The 25,271-nt window shown below is 46.9% G+C and overlaps 1 protein-coding gene across 4 annotated transcripts in view; it reads left to right on the forward strand.

Moving 5' to 3' along the window:
* The window catches only part of LOC133440575 (NLR family CARD domain-containing protein 3-like), a 36,556-nt gene that overhangs the window by 857 nt on the left and 10,428 nt on the right, over window positions 1-25,271 (forward strand). Inside the window, exon 1 of one of the 4 annotated variants that reach the window (XM_061717890.1) lies at window positions 5,271-5,393. The exons of 2 other annotated variants lie outside the window; for them this stretch is intronic. The gene's annotated coding sequence lies outside the window, so the exon portion shown is untranslated. Of the gene's footprint in view, window positions 1-5,270; window positions 5,394-11,076; window positions 11,212-25,271 lie in introns of those variants that run through there. One more of the 4 variants, XM_061717888.1, reaches the window with a different exon arrangement.

The following is a 25,271-nucleotide window of genomic DNA, read 5'->3' on the forward strand; positions in this document are numbered from 1 at the left end:
TAGAATTCTGGCTGCAGCATTTTGAATAAGCTGGAGTTTATGTAACACTTGCTTTATCAGTCCTGCAAAAAGTGCAATAATCTGATCTACTGGAGATAAAATCATGAAGCAGCTTTTCAGAGTCTGATTGTGACAGAAAGCATCTTTAGATATATTTCTGAGATGATAGAAGGCAGTTCCTGGAAACATTAGCTATGTGTTTCTGGAAGTTAAGATCAGCATCTAAAATAACACCCAAGTTTTTGACAAGTTCACCAGGTTTTACTGACAGAGGAGTTAACAAAGGGAGAATATGTTTCCTCAGAGACTCGGACCAACTAAAAGAATCTCTGTTTTATCCTCATTCAGCTGTAAAAACTTAGTTTCCATCCAATACTTGATATCTGCACTGAATGAGGTCATTTGGGCTCAAATGATTGACAGTAACAGATACATATAATTGGCAGATTTGGGGCAGATTTGGGGCAGATTTGGGGGCATATTTGGGGGCAGATTTAAGGCAGATTTGGAGGCAGATTTAGGGCAGATTTAGGGCAGATTTGGGGGCAGATTTAGGGCAGATTTGGAGCAGATTTGGAGGCAGATTTAGGGCAGATTTGGGGCAGATTTGGGGCAGATTTAGGGCAGATTTGGGGCAGATTTGGGGGCAGATTTAGGGCAGATTTGGGGCAGATTTGGGGCAGATTTGGGGCAGATTTGGGGCAGATTTAGGGCAGATTTGGGGCAGATTTGGAGGCATATTTGGGGGCAGATTTAAGGCAGATTTGGAGGCAGATTTAGGGCAGATTTAGGGCAGATTTGGGGGCAGATTTAGGGCAGATTTGGGGGCGGATTTAGGGCAGATTTAGGGGCAGATTTAGGGGTAGATTTGGGGGCACATTTGGGGCAGATTTTGGGGCAGATTTGGGGCAGATTTGGGGGCAGATTTAGGGCAGATTTGGAGCAGATTTGGAGCAGATTTAGGGCAGATTTGGGGCAGATTTGGGGCAGATTTGGGGGCAGATTTGGGGCAGATTTGGAGGCAGATTTGGGGCAGATTTGGGGGCAGATTTAGGGCAGATTTGGGGCAGATTTGGGGCAGATTTGGGGGCAGATTTGGAGCAGATTTGGAGGCAGATTTGGGGCAGATTTGGGGCAGATTTGGGGCAGATTTGGGGGCAGATTTGGGGCAGATTTGGAGCAGATTTGGAGCAGATTTGGAGGCAGATTTAGGGCAGATTTGGGGCAGATTTGGGGCAGATTTGGGGGCAGATTTGGGGCAGATTTGGAGGCAGATTTGGGGCAGATTTGGGGGCAGATTTAGGGCAGATTTGGGGCAGATTTGGGGCAGATTTGGGGGCAGATTTAGGGCAGATTTGGGGGCAGATTTGGGGCAGATTTGGGGGCAGATTTAGGGCAGATTTGGGGCAGATTTGGGGCAGATTTGGGGGCAGATTTGGGGGCAGATTTGGAGGCAGATTTAGGGCAGATTTGGGGCAGATTTGGGGGCAGATTTAGGGCAGATTTGGGGCAGATTTGGGGCAGATTTGGGGGCAGATTTGGGGGCAGATTTGGGGCAGATTTGGGGGCAGATTTGGGGGCAGATTTGGGGGCAGACTTGGGGTAGATTTGGGGCAGATTTGGGGCAGATTTGGGGGCAGATTTGGGGGCAGATTTGGGGGCAGATTTAGGGCAGATTTGGAGCAGATTTTCTAAAACCAGACTAGTAAACATCAAACAGGCTATTATATGACAGATACCTGTGTAATTGCTGGTAAAAAAAACCTTCTCCAGAATCTTCCCCAGGAGTGGAAGGTTTGAAATGGGCCTGTAGTTCTCAACAGTGAATGGATCAAGCTTACTCTTTTTTATCAATGGTGTTATAATAGCATGTTTGAGACCTGAGGAGAAGATCCCAGACTGTAGGGAGGTATTCACAATTTTGAGTACATCATCACCGATACAGTTAAAAACATCTTTGAACAGTTTAGTGGGATCAAGAGGGCAGGTCGCACACTGCAAAAACTCAAAATCTTAACAAGAATATTTGTCTTATTTCTAGTTAAAATGTCTCACTTTTAGTCAAAAAAATCTCATTACACTTAAAGGGGACATATTATGGCATTTAATGTATATTTTAAACAGGCCTTGAATGTCTTAAAAACAATCTAAAGCTTGTTTTTTCTACATAAATCAAAAATTCAGTCTCTGGGCCATGTTTTTATTTTTTCCGCTTCTAAAGCCTTTTTCTGTGCTCCATTCTAAGGGAAGGGGGGGCTATGATAATGAGGCTCTGCGCTGATTGGCTGCCTGAATAACGTGTAGCAGGGGAGGGAACAAAGCGTCGCTCCGGGGAGAAGAGCAGCTGCTGCGTGTCCACAGTTCTGCGTTAAATCGACGCGTACCCTACGCCGTAGGCTCTGCGTTGGTGTAACGCGGAACCATAAATCAGCCTTTAGTCACCTCGTCTTCACACAGGAAGATTGAATTTAATTCTAAACAGTTACACCACGGTTATTTACTCCGATTCCTCATCATTTCACTTCTTATGTTACAAGACAAATGAATCATGTTAACGGTAAAGAAATCACAACACTGAATTTTCACAAATGGCAACTTTATTGTTAAAATATATCAATAAAATGTATGCACTATTGCTGGCTCAGGAAGGACCGCGCGTCTTCTGAATGTGAACAGCTCCAGGTGCTTGAAAGATCTGAAACCACAGAATAAAAATGTATTACAGTACTAATAGAGCCCCGAGCCCGGGGCTCCTCGACGGTCCGGTCCGTGAGCAGCCCCCGCAGCTCCGTATGCGGCGCCGGGGCTCCGGAGCTAAGCTAAATACTTAGCCCATGCAAAGATAATACAAATATAAATAACATAAAAAAAAGGAACTTACCTCTGACTCGTGTGCAGTTGCCGGGTCCGTGCTGTGGGATCTGATCCTTTTATGAGGGTAAATGTCGATGCAAAACCTCATTTCTACTCTCCCTCGCTGTTCAAACAGCCACCGCTGCTGAACAATGGCGGAGCCCCGGCCGGCTGAGCTGGTTGTGGGCGTGGTTTCAGCAGTGGAGGCCGAACCTCTGCGCCTCGGGTGACGTCACCCTAGGCGCAGATTCTCATCGGCTCAAAAAAAATCACGTGACACTGGGGGATTCTGTCCGGCGGGGGTCAGAGAGCTTGCAGAAATTCATGGGATTGTGTCTCCCCTCTGCTGACAGGGTGAGGGGAGAACACTTTATATATGTTAAAACAAGAAAAAACTTGTTTTTCATAATATGTCCCCTTTAAAACAAGACTCATCACTGGGAAAAAAAACAATCTTCTCCTGTTTCAAGTAGAGGAACAAGATTTTTTTGCTTGTAATGAGAAGATAAATCTTGTCCCACTGGCAGATTTTTCTACTTATTTCAAGCGAAAATTGACTTGAAACAGGTGAAAATTGTCGAATAACAAGTTATTTTTCTGGTAATGAGTCTTGTTTTAAGTGTAATGAGATTTTTTGACTAAAAATGAGACATTTTAACTAGAAATAAGACAAATATTCCTTGTAAGATTTTGAGTTTTTGCAGTGCAGAGCTCAGCTGCTGCACTATTACCTGAATTTCACTGAGTCAGGGTGAAGTTGGAAAGAGTGCTGGCGCTACGGTGCTGAGCAGAGGGAGAGACGTCACGTCCCCCAGCAGAGGAAGACGCAATACTATTCCTAATGTTCAGGATTTTAGATTTGAAGTATAATGTAAATTCATCACATTTATCAGAGGAATCAGTGGGTTTTGGTCTCGGAGGGTTAATGAGTTTAACCTGGAGCTGGGATCTGGGATGGTTGGTGCTCGGGGGAGACGTGGGCGCCTGAGACGTCACAGTATCCCAGAATGCATTTTGCACCAACAAGCCAAAGTAAAAGAAGAGAGAGGAGTAAATATAAAGTTATAACTTCATTTATGTGAACAGAATGTTGTCTTAAGATCATTTTAAGCGAGAATATTTGTTCATTGATTCTTGAGAGTTGGGATAAAACATGTCCTACATAGAAAAGTCTAATTTATAATCTATAAAAATGAAGAAATTCATCATGGTTTACAAACTTACAAAGTTAAATCTAAAGGAACTGTGTATAATAATAATAATAATAATAACTTGCATTTATATAGCGCCTTTCAAAGAACCCAAGGTCGCTTTACAAATCATAGGCCTTTTCAAGGGATGCCTTGAAAAAGGAAAACCAAGGAAGAACAAACAAAACAAAACACCATCGGGACAAAACGACAAGGGGGGGGGGGGGCACTAATGGGGAAAAGCCAGGGTGAAAAGGTGGGTTTTGAGTTGGGTTTTGAAACTGTCCAGAGAAGGGGAGTCACGGATTACAGCGGGGAGAGAGTTCCAAAGGGTGGGGGCAGCAACACTGAAGGCTCTGTCCCCAAACGTCTTCAGTCTGGTCCGGGGGATGGAGAGCAGACCAGTGTCTGAAGACCGCAGGTTCCGGGAGGGAGTGTGGTGATGAAGGAGGTCGGACAGGTACTGGGGGGCCAGAGTGTGAAGGGATTTGTAGGTGAGTAGGAGGAGTTTGTACTGAATGCGGAACTTAACAGGTAGCCAGTGGAGGTGGATGAGGGTGGGGGTGATGAGGGTGGGGGTGATGAGGGTGGAGGTGGATGAGGGTGGGGGTGATGTGCTGCCAGGGCTTGGTGTGGGTGAGAACCCTGGCAGCTGAATTCTGCACATACTGGAGCCTGTCCAGGGTTTTACTTGGAACCCCAGACAGGACTCCATTACAATAATCCAGTCGGGAGGTGATGAAAACATGGATGAGTGTTTCTGCCTCAGAGTCAGAGAGTGAGGGACGGACCATGGAGATCCATCAGGACCATGGAGATCCATCAGGACCATGGAGATCCATCAGAACCATGGAGAGATCCATCAGGACCATGGAGATCCATCAGGACCATGGAGATCCATCAGAACCATGGAGAGATCCATCAGAACCATGGAGATCCATCAGGACCATGGAGAGATCCATCAGGACCATGGAGAGATCCATCAGGACCATGGAGAGATCAATCAGGACCATGGAGATCCATCAGATCCATGGAGAGATCCATCAGAACCATGTAGATCCATCAGAACCATGGAGATCCATCAGAACCATGGAGAGATCCATCAGAACCATGGAGAGATCCATCAGAACCATGGAGATCCATCAGAACCATGGAGAGATCCATCAGAACCATGGAGAGATCCATCAGGACCATGGAGATCCATGAGAACCATGGAGAGATCCATCAGGACCATGGAGAGATCCATCAGGACCATGGAGAGATCCATCAGAACCATGGAGATCCATCAGGACCATGGAGATCCATCAGGATGGTTGTTTGCTCTCAGGGAGGAGGCTGGGAGGGATCAAGGTGTGTTTACCTGCAGGCTAATGCCTGTGCTGGCTAGCCTACGGTGTGAAGTGGTGTTGAGCCACATTTTGTAATAATTTTATTTTTTTGTAATAAATGTCCAAAATGTAATAACTTTTTCATTTCATTTTGTAATAAACTGCCCCATCTTGTAATAGAATTTGCCACGTTATGTGTTATATATATATAAGTTATTGCATTTTGAGAAGATTATTATAAAATGCACTTGCAACTTTTTTATTTTCTAGGAAATGTAATAACATGGTGCATTATGTAATAAAACCTATTATTGTTGTTTGTTTAACAATGAATTCATACAAGAGTGACTTATGTTGTTTTTTATGCAATTGCCCTTAGAGCTATGTAGCCCTATAAATCTATGTATAAAACTGCAAATATAACTTTAGTTGCCTATTTGAAGTTTGGAATTATATAGGCCAATAACAAATGCTTTAGAATTGTTATTACATAATGCACCATGTTTGGAGATTGCCGGTGGTCCTGTTATCGGTTTTGTTTTGTTATAGGTTTACCTGGGTTTTCTTATTTAGTGGGGAAAGTGCATGGTCCGACCGCCCATTGTGTGGCTGGCCCTGTGCTGACCCTTCTTTTGTTCTTTTTGGCCGGGATCTCCATCTCCTTTTGTTTCATTACTTTTGGGTTAACCTTTTCCCTTTGTTTTTGAAAAAATAGCGGGGAAGCTCCAAACCCAGCTGGGGATGTGATTGCTCGGCGCGCACAGATAATTTCACTGGCTTGCTGCACCTGTTACGTATAGAGTTGTTTGGTGGACTGGTCGTAGTTGTGAATTCAGGGTTGAAATGGCTGAAATTAAGGCGGTTTTTGCTGCTCCGTCTGAGGACGTCTTAGAAAAATGCACAAAGGAGCAGTTGCTTGGAATTGCTGAGCATTATTCAGTGGTTATTGTTGGGGATAAACGTCTCAAGGAGAATATTAAAGCGGCTGTGAAGGCGAAGTTAGTTGAGATAGGAGTGATGACTTTTGATCCTGGGGCATTTCCTCCAGTTTCCACTACTATGCCTATCCAGACGCATGGGCTAACTTTTGAACAACAAAAAGAGCTTCTTTTGCTGCAACTGCAATTTGATGAGCGTAAACATGAATTGGAGGTGAAAAGGCAGATTGAGGTGGAGGTGATCCGCCAACAAACAGAAAAGATCAAATTAGATCTGGAGGTACAGCGTCTGTCTCTGGGTAAAGATAGTGAGGGGTCTGGAGTTCAGGGCAGACAGGTGCGTCCTTTTGATATTAATAATCTGCGATTGGTGCCAAAATTCAGTGAGAGAGACCCAGATGTTTTTTTCGCGTTGTTTGAACGTGTTGCCAAGGCGAGGAGCTGGTCTGATGCGGACTGTGCATTACTGCTCCGTTCTAACGGGTAAGGCACAAGAAGCATATTCTTCTTTGAGCTCTGAAGATAGCGCTAGCTATCAGAAGATAAAGTCTGCTGTGCTCAGGATTTATGAGCTTGTGCCAGAGGCATATCGTCAGCGATTCAGGTCGTGGGAGAGGAGAAATGGCCAGACGTATGTTGAATTTGCTAGGGACTTGGCTAGTCATTTTAAGCGCTGGATAACTGCACTTGAGATAACCACTTTTGATGACTTGTGTGATTTGGTTATTTTGGAGCAGTTCAAAAATGTGCTCCCTGGTCAAATGGCAACATACAATAATGAAAAGTAGGTCACCACTGCTGCGGACGCTGCTGTATCAGCAGACGAATATATGCTGCTCCACAAGGGGAGTTTTAGAGAGGGCACGGCTGAGCGTGATGACACGTGGAGAGGAAATCAGTTTGACGCTGTTTCATCTGACCAGATGCGGCCAGATTTGGAGCAGATTTGGGGCAGATTTGGGGCAGATTTGGGGGCAGATTTTGGGTCAGATTTGGAGGCAGATTTGGGGGCAGATTTGGAGGCAGATTTAGGGCAGATTTGGGGCAGATTTGGGGCAGATTTGGGGCAGATTTAGGGCAGATTTGGGGGCAGATTTGAGGGCAGATTTGGGGGCAGATTTGGGGCAGATTTAGGGCAGATTTGGGGCAGATTTGGGGCAGATTTGGGGCGGATTTGGGGGCAGATTTGGGGGCAGATTTGGGGCAGATTTGGGGGCAGATTTGAGGGCAGATTTGGGGGCAGATTTGGGGCAGATTTAGGGCAGATTTGGGGCAGATTTGGGGCAGATTTGGAGGCAGATTTGGGGCAGATTTAGGGCAGATTTGGGGCAGATTTAGAGGCAGATTTGGGGGCAGATTCGGGGCAGATTTTGGGCAGATTTGGGGCAGATTTGGGGCAGATTTGGGGCAGATTTGGAGGCAGATTTGGGGCAGATTTAGGGCAGATTTGGGGCAGATTTAGAGGCAGATTTGGGGGCAGATTTGGGGCAGATTTGGGGCAGATTTGGGGGCAGATTTGGGGCAGATTTGGGGACAGATTTGGGGGCAGATTTGGGGCAGATTTGAGGGCAGATTTGGGGCGGATTTGGGGGCAGATTTGGGGCAGATTTGAGGGCAGATTTGGGGCGGATTTGGGGGCAGATTTGGGGCAGATTTGGGGCAGATTTGGGGACAGATTTGGGGCAGATTTGGGGCAGATTTGGGGACAGATTTGGGGCAGATTTGGGGACAGATTTAGGGCAGATTTGGGGCAGATTTGGGGCAGATTTGGGGCAGATTTGGGGGCAGATTTAGGGCAGATTTGGGGCAGATTTGGGGCAGATTTGGGGCAGATTTGGGGCAGATTTGGGGACAGATTTGGGGCAGATTTTGGGCAGATTTAGGGCAGATTTGAGGGCAGATTTGGGGCGGATTTGGGGGCAGATTTGGGGGCAGATTTGGGGCAGATTTGGGGCAGATTTAGAGGCAGATTTGGGGCAGATTTAGGGGTCAGATTTGGGGGCAGATTTAGGGCAGATTTGGGGGCGGATTTAGGGCAGATTTAGGGGCAGATTTAGGGGTAGATTTGGGGGCACATTTGGGGCAGATTTTGGGGCAGATTTGGGGCAGATTTGGGGGCAGATTTGGGGGCAGATTTGGGGGTAGATTTGGGGGCACATTTGGGGCAGATTTTGGGGCAGATTTAGGGCAGATTTGGAGGCAGATTTGGGGGCAAATTTTGGGGCAGATTTAGGGCAGATTTGGGGGCAGATTTGGAGGCAGATTTGGGGTCACATTTGTGGCAGATTTTGGGGCAGATTTAGGGCAGATTTGGAGGCAGATTTGGGGCAGATTTGGAGGCAGATTTGGGGGCACATTTGGGGCAGATTTTGGGGCAGATTTAGGGCAGATTTGGAGGCAGATTTGGGGCAGATTTGGAGGCAGATTTTGGGGCAGATTTGGGGGCAGTAGGTCACCACTGCTGCGGACGCTGCTGTATCAGCAGACGAATATATGCTGCTCCACAAGGGGAGTTTTAGAGAGGGCACGGCTGAGCGTGATGACACGTGGAGAGGAAATCAGTTTGACGCTGTTTCATCTGACCAGATGCGGCCAGATTTGGAGCAGATTTGGGGCAGATTTGGGGCAGATTTGGGGGCAGATTTTGGGTCAGATTTGGAGGCAGATTTGGGGGCAGATTTGGAGGCAGATTTAGGGCAGATTTGGGGCAGATTTGGGGCAGATTTGGGGCAGATTTAGGGCAGATTTGGGGGCAGATTTGAGGGCAGATTTGGGGGCAGATTTGGGGCAGATTTAGGGCAGATTTGGGGCAGATTTGGGGCAGATTTGGGGCGGATTTGGGGGCAGATTTGGGGGCAGATTTGGGGCAGATTTGGGGGCAGATTTGAGGGCAGATTTGGGGGCAGATTTGGGGCAGATTTGGGGCAGATTTAGGGCAGATTTGGGGCAGATTTAGAGGCAGATTTGGGGGCAGATTCGGGGCAGATTTTGGGCAGATTTGGGGCAGATTTGGGGCAGATTTGGGGCAGATTTGGAGGCAGATTTGGGGCAGATTTAGGGCAGATTTGGGGCAGATTTAGAGGCAGATTTGGGGGCAGATTTGGGGCAGATTTGGGGCAGATTTGGGGGCAGATTTGGGGCAGATTTGGGGACAGATTTGGGGGCAGATTTGGGGCAGATTTGAGGGCAGATTTGGGGCGGATTTGGGGGCAGATTTGGGGCAGATTTGAGGGCAGATTTGGGGCGGATTTGGGGGCAGATTTGGGGCAGATTTGGGGCAGATTTGGGGACAGATTTGGGGCAGATTTGGGGCAGATTTGGGGACAGATTTGGGGCAGATTTGGGGACAGATTTAGGGCAGATTTGGGGCAGATTTGGGGCAGATTTGGGGCAGATTTGGGGGCAGATTTAGGGCAGATTTGGGGCAGATTTGGGGCAGATTTGGGGCAGATTTGGGGGCAGATTTGGGGCAGATTTTGGGCAGATTTAGGGCAGATTTGAGGGCAGATTTGGGGCGGATTTGGGGGCAGATTTGGGGGCAGATTTGGGGCAGATTTGGGGCAGATTTAGAGGCAGATTTGGGGCAGATTTAGGGGTCAGATTTGGGGGCAGATTTAGGGCAGATTTGGGGGCGGATTTAGGGCAGATTTAGGGGCAGATTTAGGGGTAGATTTGGGGGCACATTTGGGGCAGATTTTGGGGCAGATTTGGGGCAGATTTGGGGGCAGATTTGGGGGCAGATTTGGGGGTAGATTTGGGGGCACATTTGGGGCAGATTTTGGGGCAGATTTAGGGCAGATTTGGAGGCAGATTTGGGGGCAAATTTTGGGGCAGATTTAGGGCAGATTTGGGGGCAGATTTGGAGGCAGATTTGGGGTCACATTTGTGGCAGATTTTGGGGCAGATTTAGGGCAGATTTGGAGGCAGATTTGGGGCAGATTTGGAGGCAGATTTGGGGGCACATTTGGGGCAGATTTTGGGGAAGATTTAGGGCAGATTTGGAGGCAGATTTGGGGCAGATTTGGAGGCAGATTTTGGGGCAGATTTGGGGGCAGATTTAGGGCAGATTTGGGGGCAGATTTAGGGACAGATTTGGGGGCAGATTTAGGGACAGATTTAGGGACAGATTTGGGGGCAGATTTGGAGGCAGATTTGGGGGCAGATTTAGGGCAGATTTGGAGGCAGATTTGGGGCAGATTTGGGGCAGATTTGGGGCAGATTTAGGGCAGATTTGGAGGCAGATTTGGGGGCAGATTTAGGGCAGATTTGGAGGCAGATTTGGGGCAGATTTGGGGCAGATTTGGGGGCAGATTTAGGGCAGATTTGGGGGCAGATTTAGGGCAGATTTGGAGGCAGATTTGGGGGCAGATTTGGGGGCAGACTTTGATCCAGATTTGGGGCAGATTTGGGGGCAGATTTAGGGCAGATTTGGGGGCAGATTTGGGGGCAGATTTAGGGCAGATTTGGGGGCAGATTTGGGGCAGATTTGTGTGATGAGGGTCTGTTAAAGGGCCAGTCCTCTCTTTGGCCTACGAAGTAGCTGCTGTTGTCTTCAGTAGTTTCTAACACATATATTGTAAATCTCTTTCTGAACCGTGATCTCAGAGTCCTGACCCGGGACCTTAGCGGTTAGCGGTTAGCTAAAGGTGGTGGCAGCAGCTTATGCCTGCTGGGAGTTAAATATTAATCTAATCTAACAAGTTTTACTGCAGTATTCTGGAGGACAAAGTTCAGTGTCTCTGCCGTTGCAGACATCAGTCTACTTTATGACCTCACAGCTCAGATTACAGGCTAACTCTCATCCAGAAACATTACATTTATCTAACATAAAATAAACCATCTGTACATGAATACAACTCAGAATGGAGCAAGGACTCATCTGGATGAAGTGTTTCTGACTGTGTGAGTTTTATTTCCCTTTTTCTACTTTTTAATGTCAATAGTTTAATAACTGTGATCAAGCAGATTCTGGAGACTTTATAAGAACCTCATAGAGGGAATCTGAACCTTTAACATGTGGTACGGCAACATTAACACAAAAAAGTACAAAGAATAGTGATAGTGGGTTTTTATAAGGAAGTGATTGGAAACAAAGCTGCCAGGATAGTAAATGATCGTCCTCAGCCTCTGCAGAGTTTAAATGTTTAAATACTTCCCTCAGGTAGACGGTACCGTGGACCGAAGGCTAACGTAACATATTTAAAAACTCATTCATTCCCAACAACGCCATTAAGTCTCTGAATGAGGGACGTCTCGTAGATAAACCTGTCTTTTATTTACATGTCCTTGTTGTTCCTCCTTTTCTGCCACTAAGATGTTTTTACGTTTAAATGTTAAGTGTTTGTTGCTGGTGTTTTTGTATTATGAGACAAAAGACAAATCTACACTTGTGGACTAACTAACTAACTAACTAACTAACTAACTAACTAACTAACTAACTAACTAACTAACTAACTAACTAACTAACTAACTAACTATGTGTTCAAACCTCCTGGTTCTGGTTAGAATTCTGGCTGCAGCATTTTGTATAAGCTGGAGTTTATGTAACACTTGCTTTATCAGTCTTTTACTGACAGAGGAGTTAACAAAGGGAGAATATGTTTCCTCAGAGACTCGGACCAACTAAAAGAATCTCTGTTTTATCCTCATTCAGCTGTAAAGATTCGTGTTCGTTTGTCTGGTGAACCAAAAGAAAAACTAGTGGAATAGAATCACAGGTTAATACAAACTTTTAATTTGTAAAGTACAAGGTTCATTTGTCTCAGACCTCGGTGAGTAGGAGAGAAATGCACACGTGGTCATCGATCCAGTTCATTTTTATACTAGAAAGGGGGGTGTTCTTTACACGTGAATCTCATTGGTGGATCCAGCTACGGGGAAGACACCTTAACGTGTCACTTCCAACTCTACATTTGCTTTCCCTGGAGGTCAAGCCTAGATCACAGATCAGACCCCCCAAAGCTAAACAATCAGCTTTTCCCCACTGTCTCCTCTTCAACAATCGTATTTGTATTGTATTTAACCTCCAATCTGATCTAGTCTACCCGAATCACCAGAGGGGGCTCCGTGGCTTAATCAATACGAGGTTACTTTGAATATGAAGAGAGAGCCCGCGGGTGTTAAATTCTTTAAGCTTTAACAATTTTATGAAATCCTAACAAGCTGTAAAAAGTTAGTTTCCATCCAATACTAGATATCTGCACTGAATGAGGTCATTTTGGCTCAAATGATCTGCAGTAACAGATACATATAATTGTGTGTCATCAGCATAATGAATGATATTGAATATTAAGATGCCAAATGATGGACCCAAGTGGTAACATATACAAATTGAAAAGTAGAGGACCTAGAATTGACCCTTGTGGGACTCCATATTGAATGCTGACATTATCAGATTCATAGCTGCCAACCGAGACAGAGAAAGATCTACCACTTAGATATGAAGAAAACCAGTTAAGAACTGTTTCCTCTGAGGCCCAAACACTGTTCCAGGTGCTGAAGTAGAATGACAAGTTCCACAGCATCAAAAGCTGCACTAACGTCCAGAAGTAACAATAGAGACTTTGTGGTTGTCGGTGTTAATCTTCAGATCATTGATAACTCTGACCAGGGCAGTTTCTTTACTGCGGTTTTTTCTAAAACCAGACTAGTAAACATCAAACAGGCTATTATATGACAGATACCTGTGTAATTGCTGGTAAAAAAAACCTTCTCCAGAATCTTCCCCAGGAGTGGAAGGTTTGAAATGGGCCTGTAGTTCTCAACAGTGAATGGATCAAGCTTACTCTTTTTTATCAATGGTGTTATAATAGCATGTTTGAGACCTGAGGAGAAGATCCCAGACTGTAGGGAGGTATTCACAATTTTGAGTACATCATCACCGATACAGTTAAAAACATCTTTGAACAGTTTAGTGGGATCAAGAGGGCAGGTCGCACACTGCAAAAACTCAAAATCTTAACAAGAATATTTGTCTTATTTCTAGTTAAAATGTCTCACTTTTAGTCAAAAAAATCTCATTACACTTAAAGGGGACATATTATGGCATTTAATGTATATTTTAAACAGGCCTTGAATGTCTTAAAAACAATCTAAAGCTTGTTTTTTCTACATAAATCAAAAATTCAGTCTCTGGGCCATGTTTTTATTTTTTCCGCTTCTAAAGCCTTTTTCTGTGCTCCATTCTAAGGGAAGGGGGGGCTATGATAATGAGGCTCTGCGCTGATTGGCTGCCTGAATAACGTGTAGCAGGGGAGGGAACAAAGCGTCGCTCCGGGGAGAAGAGCAGCTGCTGCGTGTCCACAGTTCTGCGTTAAATCGACGCGTACCCTACGCCGTAGGCTCTGCGTTGGTGTAACGCGGAACCATAAATCAGCCTTTAGTCACCTCGTCTTCACACAGGAAGATTGAATTTAATTCTAAACAGTTACACCACGGTTATTTACTCCGATTCCTCATCATTTCACTTCTTATGTTACAAGACAAATGAATCATGTTAACGGTAAAGAAATCACAACACTGAATTTTCACAAATGGCAACTTTATTGTTAAAATATATCAATAAAATGTATGCACTATTGCTGGCTCAGGAAGGACCGCGCGTCTTCTGAATGTGAACAGCTCCAGGTGCTTGAAAGATCTGAAACCACAGAATAAAAATGTATTACAGTACTAATAGAGCCCCGAGCCCGGGGCTCCTCGGCGGTCCGGTCCGTGAGCAGCCCCCGTAGCTCCGTATGCGGCGCCGGGGCTCCGGAGCTAAGCTAAATACTTAGCCCAGGCAAAGATCATACAAATATAAATAACATAAAAAAAAGGAACTTACCTCTGACTCGTGTGCAGTTGCCGGGTCCGTGCTGTGGGATCTGATCCTTTTATGAGGGTAAATGTCGATGCAAAACCTCATTTCTACTCTCCCTCGCTGTTCAAACAGCCACCGCTGCTGAACAATGGCGGAGCCCCGGCCGGCTGAGCTGGTTGTGGGCGTGGTTTCAGCAGTGGAGGCCGAACCTCTGCGCCTCGGGTGACGTCACCCTAGGCGCAGATTCTCATCGGCTCAAAAAAAATCACGTGACACTGGGGGATTCTGTCCGGCGGGGGTCAGAGAGCTTGCAGAAATTCATGGGATTGTGTCTCCCCTCTGCTGACAGGGTGAGGGGAGAACACTTTATATATGTTAAAACAAGAAAAAACTTGTTTTTCATAATATGTCCCCTTTAAAACAAGACTCATCACTGGGAAAAAAACAATCTTCTCCTGTTTCAAGTAGAGGAACAAGATTTTTTTGCTTGTAATGAGAAGATAAATCTTGTCCCACTGGCAGATTTTTCTACTTATTTCAAGCGAAAATTGACTTGAAACAGGTGAAAATTGTCGAATAACAAGTTATTTTTCTGGTAATGAGTCTTGTTTTAAGTGTAATGAGATTTTTTGACTAAAAATGAGACATTTTAACTAGAAATAAGACAAATATTCCTTGTAAGATTTTGAGTTTTTGCAGTGCAGAGCTCAGCTGCTGCACTATTACCTGAATTTCACTGAGTAAGGGTGAAGTTGGAAAGAGTGCTGGCGCTACGGTGCTGAGCAGAGGGAGAGACGTCACGTCCCCCAGCAGAGGAAGACGCAATACTATTCCTAATGTTCAGGATTTTAGATTTGAAGTATAATGTAAATTCATCACATTTATCAGAGGAATCAGTGGGTTTTGGTCTCGGAGGGTTAATGAGTTTAACCTGGAGGTCGGATGGTTGGTGCTCGGGGAGACGTGGGCGCCTGAGACGTCACAGTATCCCAGAATGCATTTTGCACCAACAAGCCAAAGTAAAAGAAGAGAGAGGAGTAAATATAAAGTTATAACTTCATTTATGTGAACAGAATGTTGTCTTAAGATCATTTTAAGCGAGAATATTTGTTCATTGATTCTTGAGAGTTGGGATAAAACATGTCCTACATAGAAAAGTCTAATTTATAATCTATAAAAATGAAGAAATTCATCATGGTTTACAAACTTACAAAGTTAAATCTAAAGGAACTGTGTATAATAATAATAATAATAATAACTTGCATTTATATAGCGCCTTTCAAAGAACCCAAGGTCGCTTTACAAATCATAGGCCTTTTCAAGGGATGCCTTGAAAAAGGAAAACCAAGGAAGAACAAACAAAACAAAACACCATCGGGACAAAACGACAAGGGGGGGGGGGGGCACTAATGGGGAAAAGCCAGGGTGAAAAGGTGGGTTTTGAGTTGGGTTTTGAAACTGTCCAGAGAAGGGGAGTCACGGATTACAGCGGGGAGAGAGTTCCAAAGGGTGGGGGCAGCAACACTGAAGGCTCTGTCCCCAAACGTCTTCAGTCTGGTCCGGGGGATGGAGAGCAGACCAGTGTCTGAAGACCGCAGGTTCCGGGAGGGAGTGTGGTGATGAAGGAGGTCGGACAGGTACTGGGGGGCCAGAGTGTGAAGGGATTTGTAGGTGAGTAGGAGGAGTTTGTACTGAATGCGGAACTTAACAGGTAGCCAGTGGAGGTGGATGAGGGTGGGGGTGATGAGGGTGGGGGTGATGAGGGTGGAGGTGGATGAGGGTGGGGGTGATGTGCTGCCAGGGCTTGGTGTGGGTGAGAACCCTGGCAGCTGAATTCTGCACATACTGGAGCCTGTCCAGGGTTTTATTTGGAACCCCAGACAGGACTCCATTACAATAATCCAGTCGGGAGGTGATGAAAACATGGATGAGTGTTTCTGCCACAGAGTCAGAGAGTGAGGGACAGAGACGTGCGATGTTCCTGAGGTGATAGAAGGCAGATTTGGTGACCGACTTGATATGTGACTGGAAGGAGAGGGTGGAGTCCAAGATGACGCCCAGATTACGGACCTCGGAGGATGGTGTAATGGTGCAGCCGTCCACCCGGATGAGCAGATCTCCAACCTTCCGGAGCAGTGACTTGGGGGCCACAACCATGAGCTCCGTCTTATTGCTGTTCAGTTTGAGGAAGTTAGTTGTCATCCAAGATTTTATGGCTGAGAGGCAGTTAACCAAAGACTGTGGGGGGAGCTGGGAGGATGGTGAGGTGCTGAGATGGAGCTGGGTATCGTCAGCGTAGCAGTGAAAACTGAGACCATAGTGGCGTATGATCTGGCCAAGGGGGAGCAGGTAGGTGGTGAAGAGGGTTGGACCGAGCACAGAGCCTTGGGGGACACCATGGTTGACTGGGGCAGGGTGGGAGGAGGAGCCAAGGATGGTGACAAACTGAGTTCTGTTGGTGAGGTAAGATTGGAACCAAGATAAAGCAGAGCCAGAGATACCAAGGAGAGCAGACAGGCGTTCGAGGAGGATGGTGTGGGAGATGGTGTCAAAGGCAGCGGAGAGGTCGAGAAGGATGAGGATGCTGATTTTACCATTGTCTGCAGCAGTGAGGAGGTCGTTGGTGATCTTGATGAGAGCGGTCTCAGTACTGTGGTGGGTTCTGTAGGCTGACTGGAAGGGTTCATAGAGCTCATGGTTGGACATATGCTGGTGGAGCTGGGCCGCCACTGCTCTTTCCAGGATCTTACTGAGGAAAGGAAGGTTGGAGATCGGCCGGAAGTTATTGAGGTCCTCCGGGTCCAAACCAGGCTTTTTCAGGATGGGAGTGATGGAGGCGATTTTGAGACTGGGGGGCACTGAACCGGAGCCTATGGAGGAGTTAATTATGTCGGTGATGACGGGACAGAGGGTAGGAAGGCAGGCTTTCACCAAAGCAGTTGGCATGGGGTCCAGAGAGCAGGAGGAAGCTTTGGCTTTGGAGACCAGTTTGGTGACCAGTGTGGTGGTGACAGGGGAGAAAGAAGAGAGAGAGCAGTGGGGGGGGCAGGGAAGCTCCAGGGGCGCACCACTTAGTGAACCGCCGGGGGAGGGAGGGTCAGGTGTGAGGAGTTGCTGGTGAATGGTGTCCACCTTAGCACCGAAGAACTCCAGGAACTTGGAGCAGCGCTCCTGGTTCTCTGTGGTAGGGGGGGCAGCAGGGGGGCGGAGCAGGCGATTGATGGTGGAGAACAGTGTCCGGGGGTGATTTTGTTGAGAGCCAATGAGGGTGGAGTAATACCTCACCTTGGTTCTGGCTAGTTCGTCCTTGTATGACCTCACATGCTCTTCAAAAGCCAGCCGGTGGACGGTCAGGCCAGTTCTTTTGTGGAGCTGCTCCAACCGGCGACAGGTGGTCTTAGAGATGCGGAGGTCTGAGGTGAACCAGGGGGCTGGACGGGCATAGGAGACAGACCGGTGTTTGAGGGGGGCCAGAGAGTCCAGGCAGCTGGATAGAGCCACATTGTAGTGGTTGACCAGGTCCTCCGCCGAAGTGTCGGATGGGGCCCGGGCCAAGTGGGCCTCAAGCAGGTCAGACAGAGCTGGTGGACTCACCGACTTGACACTCCTGAAGGAGATCGTCCGTCTGGTATGCAGTGCAGGTGAGGAGACCGGGATGTCGAACAGGACAGCATGATGGTCAGATACTGCCAGATCCAGACACTGCAGATGGGAGGGAGGGGTGCCAGTGGAACACACTAGGTCCAGTGTGTGACCTTTGACATGGGTGGAGCCTCGTACATGCTGGGTGAAGTTAAGACAGTCCAGAACTGACAGGAACTCTGCAGCAAAGCTGCAGTTGGAGGAGTCAACATGAATGTTGAAGTCACCCAACAGCAGGGTGGATGAAGCCTTGGAGCAAACAGAGGTCAGTAGCTCTGTAAGCTCAGCAATGAAGGTGGTGGAGGCCTTGGGGGGGCGGTAAATGAGGACACACTGTTGTTGTGCAGAACCAGTGAGTGTAAATGTAATACACTCAAAAGAAGTGGTCTTGGGTGTAGGAGTTTCCTTAACCCGGATATCAGCACGGTGGATGACAGCCAGACCCCCGCCCCGGCCAACAGAGCGGGGTTTCTGGAGATAAGTGTAACCAGGGGGAGTAGCTTGGTTCAGAGTCAAAAAATCCTGCTGATTTTGCCAAGTCTCTGTCAAGCACAGAAAATCCAATTTTCGGTCAGTTATGATGTCATTAATCAATAATGCTTTGTTATTGAGAGAGCGAGTGTTAAGCAACATGAATGAGGCAGTAGAGGGAGAAGACAGAGTGACAGAACTGACACTGTCAACACAGACCAGTGGCCTGAGACAGCCGGCACGCGGCTGCGCGCGCATGTTGTTGTGATGACGTCGCCCCACAACACGGAAGTGCGCCGCGGATGTCAACACCGGGACGGCGTTCATGGCAGTGGGACTAAACTTGTGCCGGGATGCTCTGTGTATGTAGCGGGGGCGCTTTAGGAGACCGAGTGATCGGATGGCATCAAGACAGATGAGAGCCGCGGAGCTTGAAAGCTCCCGCGGAACACAAGAGTAAGATCTGAGCACCATGTTGATGGAGAGATCTAGCCAGCTAGCCGGGCGCCGGGAGCAGAGAGCAGAGAGCAGAGAGCCCCGCCACGGATAAAGCCAGCCAGCGGTGCAATGACCGGAGAAAGGGCGCAGGCAGCCCCCTAGGGCGCAATCAGAGTGGCAGGGAGGGAGGAAATCCAATCCGAGACCCGTGAAGATGAGAGAGTCCTCGATCTCCGGAGCGTGAGTAGCACAATAAAAAGACTGAGATGCACAATCTGCAAGTTGTTGTGGCAGGATTGTGGAAACGATGTCGAATAAAAACAGCGTTAAAAATAGACGTTAAAATAGAAAATAGACCGGCGGAGAAGCGGCGACATACACGCCAGCGTCCTCTCACACCGGAAGCCGTATACCTATGTTCTTTTATAACGCGTTTGACCCACCCTAAAAACCTTTAAAAAACTCTATGAGTGTGCAAATATATATATTAAATAACAAAGAGTGGTCTTAAATAAATAAAACAATACATGAAGTGAACTTCAAACAATATTTTCCCTAAAATCAATCAAAGTTCTGTCCTCAGTTTGTGTCAACTCCGTCAGATTCTTTTACAATCCTCACTAAATCAGGAAATAGAATGATCAGCTATTTCCCTGAGGACTTTTCTCTCCCTGCCTGTTCTGAATGCTACGCTAACACTCATAATCTGGTAGCTTTAATGCTACGCTAACACTCATACTCTGGTAGCTTTTAGTATACTATACTATACTAGATTTTTTGATATTTTAGACAAACAATGTTGCTATTCCCCTGGTCACAGCTGGAACATGTCAACCCCGTCTCTCTGTTATGTTCATGTTTTTAAACAGAAGTGGATTGAATTAAGGTATTTTGCCGTTAGGCGTGATATGGTAGCCACGCTTCCGTCAGTCTGCCCCAGGGCAGCTGTGGCTACAAACGTAGCTACCACCACCGGTGAGAATGTGTATGAATGAATAATGATCTCTGTAAAGCTCTCGGTGCCTTGAAGGAGCTATATAAATCCAAGTCATTATATTAGTAAGGTTATTGAGACAGCTGGCAACTGAGGAAAAACCAGCTAGCTGCAGTGAACAATACATGTTTTGGCGGGAAAATACATGCCCTTTTGTCAACTCCGTCAGACGTCGACTCCGTCAGCGTCAACTCTGTCAGACGTCAACTCCGTCAGACGTCAACTCTGTCAGACTTTAACTCTGCCAGGTTCTACACCTGACGGAGTTGACACGTAAGCTGACAGAGTTGAAAAATCCACCTATAACCTCTTAATATGCTAATTTAGTATAATTTGTGAACATAGTAAATAATTAAAATATTATTTCAGGGTTTTCTTTATACATAAATGTACACATATAGCATGTTTTAAATGATTACATATTACATTATTTGATCTTGTACTGTATGTACTGTTGTACTGTATACCCTAAATGAATGTCAGGACACACTCAGCTGTCTTTCTGGAGTTCTAATGAAAAGAAAAAACATTCAATGAATGGAGGGTCACACAGTGCCGATCTGATCAGACGCTCAGTCAGCCAGTAATGCCCTAGCAATGTTTAAGCACACGCTATCTTATAGTGGCCATGCCGGGAACAACTAGACAAAATATCACCCTGGCAACCGTGCTAGACTCTGTGTCAAAGGAGCATGACCTCGCCAAGGAATGTTCACTTGAAAACAGGATTTGTGCATTAGTGTTAAAGCAAAAAACATTGTTATACCAAAATGATTTGTACATTAGTGTTAAAGAATAAAAACATTAATACGGAATACATTAACAGGAATACGGTACTTACAGCACGTAATTGTAGGAGGACAGTTTGTACCTTTCAATACACTTATTGTTCAATACGGAGTTAGCAGGAATACATTTTTAGAGTATCAACAACTTAAGGCAATAATAAATAAAACATACAAAATTAGCCAATTAGATTTACAACTTCCCGCTAAGATAATAGATTTATTGAATCTAAGCACTTTAAAGTTGTTATCAAAACTCTACAGGTTAGTGTCTAAACTGGACGATTCAGTCTCTCTCCCGATCTCTAAGTGGGAGGCGGATCTCTCTCTTAATACCGACCAGTTTTCTTGGTCACAAATATGCTTAAATACGTTTACTATGACTAAGAACCCAAACTTACAACTTATACAGTACAAAGTTCTTCATAGAATACATTATACTGGACAAAGGATGTTCCAGATGGGCTTTGTCACCTCTAATATCTGTTCACAGTGCACAGAGAACACTCCTGATAATTATATGCATGCTTTATGGTTCTGTACACCGGTACAGAGGTTCTGGAAGGAGATTTGGGAGGATTTATCCACATGGATCAACCACAGAATCCCAGTGTGCCCCACGGTATGTATATTAGGTCACCTGGGAGACACTCAAATAGATCCTAATTGGACACACCGGGTTCTCACTGCCTTATGTATCGCAAAGAAAACCATTCTAGTAAATTGGAAACAAAAATCCAGTTTATGTATCAACCATTTTAGGAGTCTTTTATCAGATCATATTAGTAGTGAGATAATGTCTGCCTCCACTGAACAACATTTGGCTGAATTGCACTCTCTGTGGTCCCCGATTATTGGCCTCGTTACCTAGTGGGGGCGGGGGGGGGGCCTCCCCTGACCGGGGGGTGCACGGGCGGGCGCAACGGCGGGGTGGCACCATTCCCAGGTATCTATGTCTTATGTTGTCAGTATGAATGGGAGGATGTTGGACCGTTTCCCCCTCCGTCTGGGGGCTCTGGCGGCGCCGGGGGCGCCCTTGGAGGTACGGTGGGGCCCTGGCCCGGCTCGGAGGGCCGGCCCCCGTCTACTGGACGGCCGGTGGGGGGACGCGGGTGTCTTACCAGGGCCGGCTTTGCTGGTCCTGCCTCCTGGCTTCGGCCTCCGCTCCCTCTCCTTCCCCCCTACACGATTCATACGCACATAGGCGAAGGGCGGGGGGTCCGGGTCGTGGGGGGCACTGTCCTGCGGGGCCCGGCACTCCCCGCCTCACGGTTTTAACAGCAAAATAGACACTGCACATTCAACACTTAATAAATACATTTGACAAGGACACGTAGTTCGGGAGGGGGGGGGGTCGGTGTCAATCGATACTTGGCCCTCCCCCCTCCCTGTTTTTATGGCATTAATCACACGCACTCAACACCAGGGGCGGGAGGGGGTCCCACATCACCCGCGTTCCCTCACTGGCCTGGGACAGGTGGGTCGGGTTACCCGGGCCTGGCGGGGCCCGCCGTGCAGCCTGGGGTGCCTTCTGGCGGTGCTGGACCCCCCCGGGGAGGGGGAAACGTTGCGTGATTGTATGTCTGTGTCGGTGAGAATGCGGTATGGAAGGGTCCTGCCATGGAGGATTTGAGCCTCCATTGGCAGGACATCAAAACTTAATAATTTATGAATATTATATTATACAAAGATGGTTATTATTATTATTATTATTATTATTATTATTATTAGTATTATTATTATGTATTGTATATTATATTATTATTAGTATAGGTATCTGATAGGTGAATGGATGAATGAATGGGATGCCTGGGTCTGGGGCCCTCCGTTGTCGGGCCTGCACGGGGGTCGCCTTGTTGGGGGGTTCCCTCTCTCCGGGCCCGTCTCCGGTCCCCCCCGCTGCCTCTGCGGCGGAGCGCCCCTCTGGTCTTGGAGGGCCACTTTCGTGGGGGACGGGTGCGCCTGCCCGCGTCGGCGGCCGGGGCGGCTCTGTCTCTCCGGGCAGGCTGGCCCCCTGCCCGGTGGGGGTCGTTGGCCTGAAGGGTGAGGGCCTCCTGGCCACGTGTCCGGCCCGGACCGGGTGGCCGGGGATTGCCTGGGTCGCGGTCCGGCGCCGCGGGATCCCTGGCTGCTTCTTCCCGCGCTGTGGGGGCCCCGCCCGCGGGCCCCCTCGGCCGCCGCCGGGGGGGGGGGGGGCCTCGCAGGCGGTGGGTTGCCTCCTCCTACTTCTCCCCTCTGTGGGGTTGCCGGTGGCCTGGGTTCCGGGCTCTTCCGTGTCGGCCTCTGGTCTCGCGGGTGGCGGGGTTGCTCCCCCCCCTCCCCCACTATAGATACACTTTATTACACACACACACACACACACACACACAAACACACACACACACACACACACACACACACACACACACACACACACACACACACACACGCACACACACACACACACACATACACACACACACACATATAGTCACTTAGTCACATGCATTTACACACACACAATAATATGTGTGCAGACAAGGTAAAAAAAAAAAAAAAAAAAAAAAAAAAAAGAATAAAAACATTGTTATCCCAAAATTTCCCATTACAACTTCCGACTTGTAGAGCATGGATAGGCTGTGGTCTGCTTAGTATCGTGGAACTTTCCCAGCGCTTATATTATAATTATACTGTATATTACATTAAAGGAGCAGTTTGTAGATTTTGACAACATATCGTGGGGAAACGGAATATTACATTGAATAGTCTTCTCTATGGAGGATCCACTTCTATCTTCATATAAAGAGCTCGTACATGTTTCATTATCAGAATTTTGAGCAGTATTGCTGTTAATGAATATCAATTTAAAATTTGAATCAAGCAGTGCAGGGCAGTCACACACACACACACACACACACACACACACACACACACACACACACACACACACACACGTGTACATTCTTCTTTGTTTTCTAATTCCGCTTCTATAAATGTGTCCATTACCTTTGTTTTGGAAAAAACCTTCTCTTGACCCAGACACCTTAGCTAATTATAGACCAATTTCCAACCTTCCATTTGTGTCTAAAATTCTGGAAAAGGCAGTTTCAAGCCAGTTATGTGACTATTTGTATAGAAATGATCTGTTTGAAGTCTTTCAGTCAGGGTTCAGAATGCATCATAGCACAGAGACAGCACTTGTTCGAGTCACGAATGACCTCCTTATGGCCTCAGATAAGGGATTAGTGTCCATACTGGTTCTACTGGACCTCAGTGCTGCTTTTGACACTATAGATCATGGCATTTTACTGCACAGGTTAGAGCATGTTGTTGGGATTAAAGGGACAGCTCTATGTTGGTTTAAATCATACCTATCTGACAGGTTCCAGTTTGTTCATGTACATGAGGTTTCTTCAGAACAGTCAAGGGTCTGTTATGGTGTTCCGCAGGGTTCAGTGCTAGGGCCAATCTTGTTCAGTTTATACATGCAGCCGTTGGGAAGTATAATCCAGAATCACGGCATACACTTTCATTGTTATGCTGATGATACGCAGCTCTATTTGTCTATGAAGCCGGATGAAACAGAACCGTTAGTTAAACTTCAGGCATGTCTTAGGGACATCAAGGACTGGATGTCCAGAAATTTCCTGCTTCTAAATTCAGATAAAACAGAGGTTATCATTCTTGGTCCAGAGCATCTTAGGAAGGGATTAGATGGTGTTGCGATGGCTTCCAGTGCAACTGTGAGAAACCTTGGTGTTATTTTCGATCAGGATTTGTCGTTTAAACCATATGTCAATCAGGTTTGTAAAATAGCCTTTTTCCATCTCCGTAATATTGCAAAGATTAGGAAAATCCTCTCACAGAGTGATGCAGAAAAACTAGTTCATGCGTTTGTATCTTCTAGACTGGATTACTGTAATGTGTTATTAGCAGGATGTCCAAGTAATTTGCTGAATAGGCTCCAGCTGATCCAAAATGCAGCAGCACGAGTACTGACAGGAATTAGCAGGAGAGACCACGTCTCTCCAGTGTTAGCGTCGCTCCATTGGCTACCTGTAAAATTCAGAATCCAATTTAAAATTTTATTACTTGCGTATAAAGCCCAAAACGGCTTAGCTCCGCATTATTTGCAAGACCTGATAGTGCCTTATGTTCCTGTCAGAGCTCTCCGTTCTCAGAGTGCAGGTTTACTTGTAGTTCCTAGAGTATCTAAATGTAGATTTGGAGGGCGGGCGTTCTGCTATCAGGCGCCACTACTATGGAACCAACTTCCAATCTGGGTTAAGGGGGCTGACACCACCTCCACCTTTAAAACTAAACTTAAAACATTTCTGTTTAGTAAAGCCTATAGTTAGTGTTTAGTAAACCTCTAGCTGGTGTTGGTAAATCTCTAGGTAGTGTAAACTTTAGTGTGTCAGAGTCGCTCCTGTGGTTTCTTGTGCTGGCCCCCCCCCTTCTCCTCCCTTTTCTCTCTTTTGTCCATGTTGCAGCATCCTTTGCCGGACACCGGAACCTGCAGGTGGTCGTGGGTGGCTTGTAGCTTGCATTACGGAGCACAAGTCTTTCCCCGACCCTGCACCCCAACCTGGGACTTGCTGATTGGGCCGGAGCTTCGGGAGTTGCGTGCTGGCCTGCGGTCCCCACCCCTGGTCATCCCGTTGCTGCCCCCCCCTTCTCCTCCCTTTTCTCTCTTTTGTCCTGCAGGTGGCCATGGGTGGCTTGTAGCTTGCATTACGGAGCACAAGTCTTTTCCTGACCCTGCACCCCAACCTGGGACTTGCTGAATGGGCCGGAGCTTCGGGAGCTGTGTGCTGGCCTGCGGTCCCCACCCCCGGTCATCCCGTTGCTG

This window comes from Cololabis saira, chromosome 3, assembly GCF_033807715.1.
Source record: "Cololabis saira isolate AMF1-May2022 chromosome 3, fColSai1.1, whole genome shotgun sequence".
NCBI classification, from domain to species: Eukaryota; Metazoa; Chordata; class Actinopteri; order Beloniformes; family Belonidae; genus Cololabis; species Cololabis saira.